Source organism: Microtus oregoni, unplaced genomic scaffold (assembly GCF_018167655.1).
Source record: "Microtus oregoni isolate MIOR12 unplaced genomic scaffold, Mior012 000014F_ref0000157, whole genome shotgun sequence".
NCBI classification, from domain to species: Eukaryota; Metazoa; Chordata; class Mammalia; order Rodentia; family Cricetidae; genus Microtus; species Microtus oregoni.
Genome location: NW_024543073.1, coordinates 5,074,099 through 5,081,664, shown reverse-complemented (window position 1 = coordinate 5,081,664; position 7,566 = coordinate 5,074,099). Strand labels below are relative to the sequence as shown.

At 43.9% G+C, this 7,566-nt stretch overlaps 1 pseudogene; it reads left to right on the top strand.

Annotated features, from left to right (window-relative positions):
- The first annotated feature begins 2,696 nt into the window (after positions 1 to 2,696).
- On the top strand, positions 2,697 to 3,755 carry LOC121455602 (annotated as a pseudogene).
- Positions 3,756 to 7,566: the final 3,811 nt, after the last annotated feature.

The window sequence follows — 7,566 nt, the reverse complement described above, 5'->3', positions numbered from 1 at the left end:
TAGCAAATTTATTAGTTGAAATTTCTAAGAGAACATAGAGATAGATAGATGATAGATAGATAGATAGATAGATAGATCCCATTAACTCTTCAGATAGTTGGCATTTGTTGCCATGTCAAAAAAGGAATTGTTTCTTTCCATTTCTGTGAATCCAAAAGGTCTCTTTTTTTCCTCAGTCAATAATTTCACAAAGCTCCAAGATCTGTTTCTCTAGATGCTTTATCTGTAGACAGAATACTGAATAGAAATTTGCTCATGACATTTACTTGCTTTTCAGGGACATTCAAGGAGCTATACAGACAGAAACCTTTAGGGATTCACAAGTATTTACAATCTAAAGACATCGAGGGCCAGGCAGTGGTAGCACAGCACTTGGGATGCAGAGGCAAATGGATCTTTGAGTTCAAGGCCAGCCTTGTCTACAGAGCGAGTTCCAGCACAGCCAGGGCTACACAGACAAACATCCCTCTCACCCTAATAAAACAATCATGAGTTTACAGACAACCTGGATACAATGAGACTAACTCAGTGGGTAAAATTCTGGCTGTGCCCTTTAATCCCAGTACTGAGGAGGCAGAGGCAAGCATATCTCTGTGAGTTCGAGACCAGCCTAGTCTACAGAGTGAGTTCCAGGAGAGCTGGGGCTGTTACACAGATAAACCTTGTCTGAAAAGTCCCTCCTTCCCCAAAATATTCTGACTGTGCAAGCAGCCAGTTCTGATCCCACCATCCCCATAAAAAGCCAGGAATGGCAGCACAAATTTGTAAGCCCAGTACTAGGGGATGGAGGCTAGAGGATCCCAGGGTTTGCTGGGCAGCTACTCTAGCCAATCACTGAGTTTCTGGTTCAGTAAGAGACCACAAGGGAAACAAAATCCAACATCCTTTGGATTATGAAATGTAAGTTGGTGCAGCCTCTTTTAAATGCGATTCCACAAAATTAAATAAAGCATGTCTATGGAATCTATTTTTAAAATCACTTTTAAGTTTGTATTCGCTGTTACCCAGAATTCATATGTTTTATGACCGTGACTCTTTTATAAAGAACAGACTGTGAAGATCGTTCGGAGGGTAAAGGAGTCTCCCCACCTTCGTGTTAAAAAGAGAGCACTAACTCCTGCAAGTCGTCCTCTGACATCCACAAGCTCACAATGTTGCACACATCACACAGACCCACACCTACACACAAACACATGAATAAGTAGACAAATATCGTTTTTAACATTGTAAAGCTTTGGAGTAGAAAAGTATGTCATAGGAGGATCCATATAACGTAGCTTCATACATTGAAAAATTCTCTCAATGAACATACATATCCATATAAATGAATAGAAAACATGAAGGCTGCATGTTACATGAGAACAAGACAGACATAGGACTAAGACTAGGAATTTCAAAGAGATCAGCATTGCCTGTCTTAGTCGGTGTTCTGTTGTTGTGAAGAAAGCTCTTATGAAAGAAAGCATCTAATTGGAACTTTCTTACACTTTAGTCCATTATCATGGTGGGGAGACGGCAGCACACAGGCAGGCATGGTGCTAGCAAAGTAGCTGAGAATCCTACACCTGATCTGCAGGCAGCAGGAAGACAGAGACGTGGGACTGGCTTGAGTTTTTGAAACCTCAAAGCCCACCCACAGGGGGCTTCCTTTCATCAAGGCTACACCTCCTAACCCCTTCAAATATGAGCCTACGGTGGCCATTCCTATTCAAACCACCACAGCCTCTAAACTTTAATTATTTACAAACATAATGGATGTATTGATTACTTGAGTAATTAAAGCTTAATACACAATTTTCTCTCCTTTCCCATCCAACTCCCTTCCCCAGAAACAATTACTCCTAATGAGGTATTTTAACTTTTCCTACACTCAGATGCACATGCATGCACATACACCTCTTTATTTTGTTTTTTAATTTCCTTTTAAACTAGGATTTGTTTACAGTTTCAGAGATTTGGTGCATTACCATCGTGGCAGGGAACATGGCAGCCTGCAGGCAAGGGCGGAAACAGTAGATGAGAGTTACATCCTGATCCACAAGCAGACAGAGAAACATGGCCTGGAAACCTTTAAACCCATTCCCAGTGACACACGTCCTCAAATAAGGTCACACTTATTGCAACAAAGTCACACCTCCTAATCCTTCCAATCCTTCTCAAATGGTGCTAGTCCTTGGACACAAAGCATTCAAATGCATGAGCCTTTGGGAGCCATTGTTACCCAAACCACAAACATCATACTTCAAAGGTTGTCTCACAACAGCCACTGGACTAGAAAAACAAAAATGGAATTGCCTAAAATCAGAAGCTCATTTGTATGTAGAACACATTTGGTAGAAGTTTTTTTCTGAAATTTAAGAATTTTAGAAATTTATAAGCTATAAAGCTAGAAGATACTCTGTGCTGGAAAGATGGCTCAGCGGTTAAGAGCACTGGCTGCTCTTCAGAGATCCTGAATTGAATGCCCAGCAACCACATAGTGGCTCACAACCATCTATAATAGAATTTGATACCCTCTTCTGGCATGCAGGCATACATATGGACAGAGCACCTATACCTAAAAACACATATAAAAATATTAGGGAGGTCAGAACTTCATGGCGACAGCTAGGGCAAGGGTCGGGGAGGGTTGAAAATCCAGTCAGCAAAAGTGATGTGCAGTTGGAGCACTATCCACGGGACGGCTGTTCTGGACCATGGCCCAGCAGCCAATTCGAGGTGTGACCAGCCTACATTTCAATCAAGACCAAAGCTGCTTGTGCTGTGCCATGGAGACAGGCATCCGTATCTATAATGTGGAGCCACTGATGGAGAAGGGGCATCTGGACCACAAGCAAGTAGGCAGCGTGGGCCTTGTAGAGATGATGTGCACCGATCCATCCTGCTGGCCCCTGGTGGGCGGTGGTGGTAGCAGCCCCAAGTTCTCGGATATCTCAGTGCTGATCTGGGACGATTCCCGAGAAGGCAAGGACTCCAAAGACAAACTGGTGCTGGAGTTCACCTTTCCCAAGTCAGTGCTGGCTGTGCGCATGCGCCATGACAAGATTGTGCTCATGCTGAGGAACCGCATCTATGTGTACTCCTTCCCGGACAATCCTCGAAAGCTGTTTGATTTTGACACTCGGGACAACCTCAAGGGGCTGTGTGACCTCTGCCCAAGCCTGGAAAAGCAACTGCTTTTGTTTCCTGGACCCAAGTGTGGAAGTCTGCAGCTTGTGGATCTGGCAAGCACACAGCCTGGCTCTTCTTTCGCTCCTGTCGCCATTAGTGCACAGCAGAGTGATGTAGCCTGTGTGTCCCTGAACCAGACAGGCACTGTGGTGGCCTCAGCCTCTATTTGACACCCAGTCCAAGGAAAAACTGGCAGAGCTTCGAAGAGGCACTGACCCTGCCACCTTGTACAGCATTAACTTCAGCCACGACTCCTTCCTCTGTGCTTCTGGTGACAAGGGCTCTGTGCATATCTTCGCTGCTCTGCGTTGGCTCATGCGGGCAAGGTCGGGTCTCTGATTGGGCTGTACGTGGATTCTCAGTGGAGCCTGGCCAGCTTTACTGTGGCTGCTGAGTCAGGATGCATCTGCACCTTTGGTTGAAACACTTCCAAGAATGTCAACTCGGTGACTGCCATCTGCATAGACGGGATCTTTCACAAATGCATCTTCACTCCTGGTGGAGACTGCAACCGAGAGGCCTTTGGCGTGTACCTTGACATCTGTGACAACGACGACTTTGAAGAGCCCTGGCAGCTACACTAGGAACCTGCAATAGCAGATGGCCAATCTGAGTCTTGAGGGTGTTGAAGCAGCCAGCAAGGCATCAAGGAGGCCTCCCACTCCCCATTCCAGCACAGCTATATCTAAAGAAACAGAGCACTTCCCCCGAGCACTTTTTTGTGAGTGTGCCCAAGGCCAAGGACAGATTACCTGGGCCACCTAGTCTGGAAAACACTCACGGGGACCCAAAGGGATTGTCATATCCAGCCTGGGGATTTTAAAAAGGTTACCAGGAGATAGCCTCTGTGATGCATATCAATAAAAGGCCTTTAAATGGCCAAAAAAAAAAAATTAAACCTGGAAGATACTCTTATAAACGAATGGTAATAAAAAAGACAAATTACAATATGAGGTAAATTAACTGTCTTTTGGGGGGCTTGGGAAGGTAGGGAGACACTGTCTTGAAATATAGTCCATCCAGTCTCCCTAATAGCTGGGATTACAGGCCTGAGCCAACAGGCCCACTCAAAAATATTAATTAAAAATAAATAAAAATAAGAGGGATAAATGGTTCAGTGCTTAAGAACAGTTTGATGATCTTACAGAAGATCCGGGTTTGGGTCCCAGAACCCACATGGAAGTTCACAACTCACCTGTAACTCCAGTTCAAAGGGATCTAACACTCTTCTGGCTTCTGTGTCTACAAGGCCTGAATGAGGTACACATACATGCATGCAAGCGAAAGGCTCATCCACGTATATAAAAAGGGAAATATGAAGATGCTGTGAAATGTTGTCTTGTGGACACTCAGGAACTCAGAGAAGCCACGGTTACCTGCACAAGACCGAGCGTGCCAGGTCAACAGGTCAGCAGGCAGCACTCATCAGACACGGCAGGAGGAGGAGAGAGAGGAGGGGCAGAGGCAGAGGAGCAGAAATAGTGAAGGGGAGAAGGAGATGTGTTGAGGGGATAGGGGAAGAGTGAGAGAGGAGATAGGGTGGGTATGATCAAGATACATTGCATCCATGTGTAACATCAAAGAACAAATAAAAAGTATCCTTTTTAAAAAGATAGAAGTCAGGTGTGGCAGCGCACTTTTACTTCCCAGCACAGAAGAGGCAAAGGATCTCAAGTTCAATGCCAACCTAATCTGTATGGCAAGTTCCAGGCATCTAAGACAGTCAAGGCTACCTAAAGAGACCCTGGGAAGAGGGAGAGGGGGGCAAGAGAGGGAAACTGTTTAACAGGGTAAGTGAAATGACTTAGCAGTTAAAACAGAAGCTGAAAGCCTAGTCTGCCCACCAGGATCCATGTATAGGGGAGGAAGAGAACTGATTCCACAAACTGCCCTCAGGCCTTCACACACCTACTGTGGCTGCATAACCCCCACCACACACACACACACAATGCATATACTGTACACCTGTACCATAATAATGTCTTTTAAATAAACATTTTTCCCTTCTCGGGTATATGTAGCCCTGGATGATTTTGAACTCAGAGATCCACCTTCCCCTCTAGAGTACTGAGATTAAGGGTAATCAAAACCATGTCTACCAAACAAACAAAAATTGTAATTGTCTTTGAGACAATATGTCACAATATTGCACAGGCTGGTCTTCAACTCCTGGGCATAAGCATCTTTCCACTAACTGAGAACTAAAGACTGTGTGTGGAGGCACATGCCTGCAATTTCAGTGTTTGAGGGGTGCAGGAACAAGGCTGGTTCAGCTACATAGCAAGCCGGAGGCCAATATGGGCTCTCTCAAGAAGCAAAACATACAACAGAAAAGTGGCCATCTCACAGATGTACCTGATGGAAAAGTCTCAGAACTGCAGTCCTTCCTTCCACCCTTTCCTTTCAATGGCTCTGGTGAACCCCAGGGCCACGCTGCCCTAAACTGGCCATTCCTAGGACAAGCAATTCTCTACGTACAGTCATCCTGAAGATGCCAAAATCCAGATCTTCAAGTCCCTTATATAATTGTATAACCTACACACATCCTCCCAAATAAATAATACACTCTAAATACTTATTATACCAATACAGCGTGAATCATATTTAATATTGAAATAGTGGTAAGAAGATTGTGCTCTGATAGTCACATTTTTACCAGATATTTTCAATTCATGGTTGGTTGAATCTATACATGTAAAACATGCAGATAGAGAGGGCTGACTATACTGACCATGAGGGTAACCGAGTGATTTGAAAACTCAGTATACCTGTAGCACGTTCTCAAATTTGTCAAATTCCAAACAGGAACAGGAATAAGGACCCACATTATCCTGTGAGTAGAATGTAAATAGTCTCCTTCCCTCTTTCAGCTTGAAATCCACAGATCGACGTGAAAGTTTATGAATTTTGTAAAAGGCATAACAAAAAGTAAACTAATAAATAAAACCTGCAAACATGTCCTTACCATTCTAAATAAGTATCTACTCTCCAAGGAAAGGCAGTCAGAGGAGCAAACTAGCAAACGGGCAGGATGAAGAGCCTGAGGTGGCTCAAGAACCCTGCCAAGTATAGAACTCACTCCTCGTAGCCAGGACAGTAACTGCTACAGTGCAAGTCACTAACTTTTCCTGAGAAATAAGAAATGAGCAAATACGGTACACTTGCTAAGAAGTTTATTGTGAAACTATCTCATAATGAATAGAGCCATTTTTACTTGTATCCAAATGAAAGAGGTGGGGATGGAATTCATATAGGTTTATCATATAGTGTAGAAAAGTCTAGAAAAGTCTGATTAATGCATAGAAAGAGCAACCTAAGTCTACAGTGAGTCCAAACTTTAATAACCCATACAATAGTCTTTCTGGGATATTTTGCAACATTATGCCACTTGAGGGCACCAGAGATCCATGCTTTCTGCCAACCTAAATTAGTTTTGTCAAATTCTGCTGGGCATGCACATATGTAACCCTGACACTTGGCAGATGGAAGCCAAGACAGTTCAAGTGTATGTGTATATGTGTGTGTGTGTCGGTTAGTCGACACACACACCAAAACAAAAACAGAAGAGTTCGTTCGTGAGAGTTCACACCCTTTCAGTGAGCACTGTTATCTTACCGACAAAAAGAAATTTTTTGTTAGTTTTTCAAGACAGGGTCCCACTATGTAATTCTACCTATCCTGGAACTCATTGTGCAGACCAGGCTGGCCTCAATGTGTCTCTGCTCTCAAGTGCCGAGACTGAAGGTGTGCACACCAAAGGCATTGCTATCAGCATCACTGCCTAAGGGTATTTATTACTGGTTAGCATAAACTCACTATATAGCCAAGGATGACCATGGAATTTGAGTCTCCTGCTTTACCTCAAAAGCTGGCACTGTTCGATGGCCGATCCCAGGGCTTTACACAACAGTTAGATCAACTCCTTGAGCACTTTCCTCCAGCCCAGTGCTCAGGAAGCTTTTCATGGTTAACTCCTCTAGATGACTTTAGTCACATGCAAAGGAAGCAATTTCAAGTTTTCCTGCCTTATTCACTAAGCAAGAACACAGACGTTGAAATAAATGAAGGTGCTCGAAGATAAATGGAAGGTACATTAAGTCTGGTGTTCCAGTTTTAACATCAGATGACTCCTTGCTGTATGTGGCTCACCGGCCTTGTTCTTCCCTTTTCCTATGGATTCTCATGTAACCAAGGCTGGCCTCTACCTCCCAATGCTAGGATTAGAGTACACCACCACACCTGTCTAGTTTCACCAGCCTCGTTCCCTTAGACCTTTTCTGAACACCAGGAATTCTCTATGTAAGGTGCCTTTGCAAACACTTCTTTTGCTTACCATTTCTTCCACTCTTGCATGCCCTTAATAAAACATTATTCATTAAGCCCCAGGATGCCATA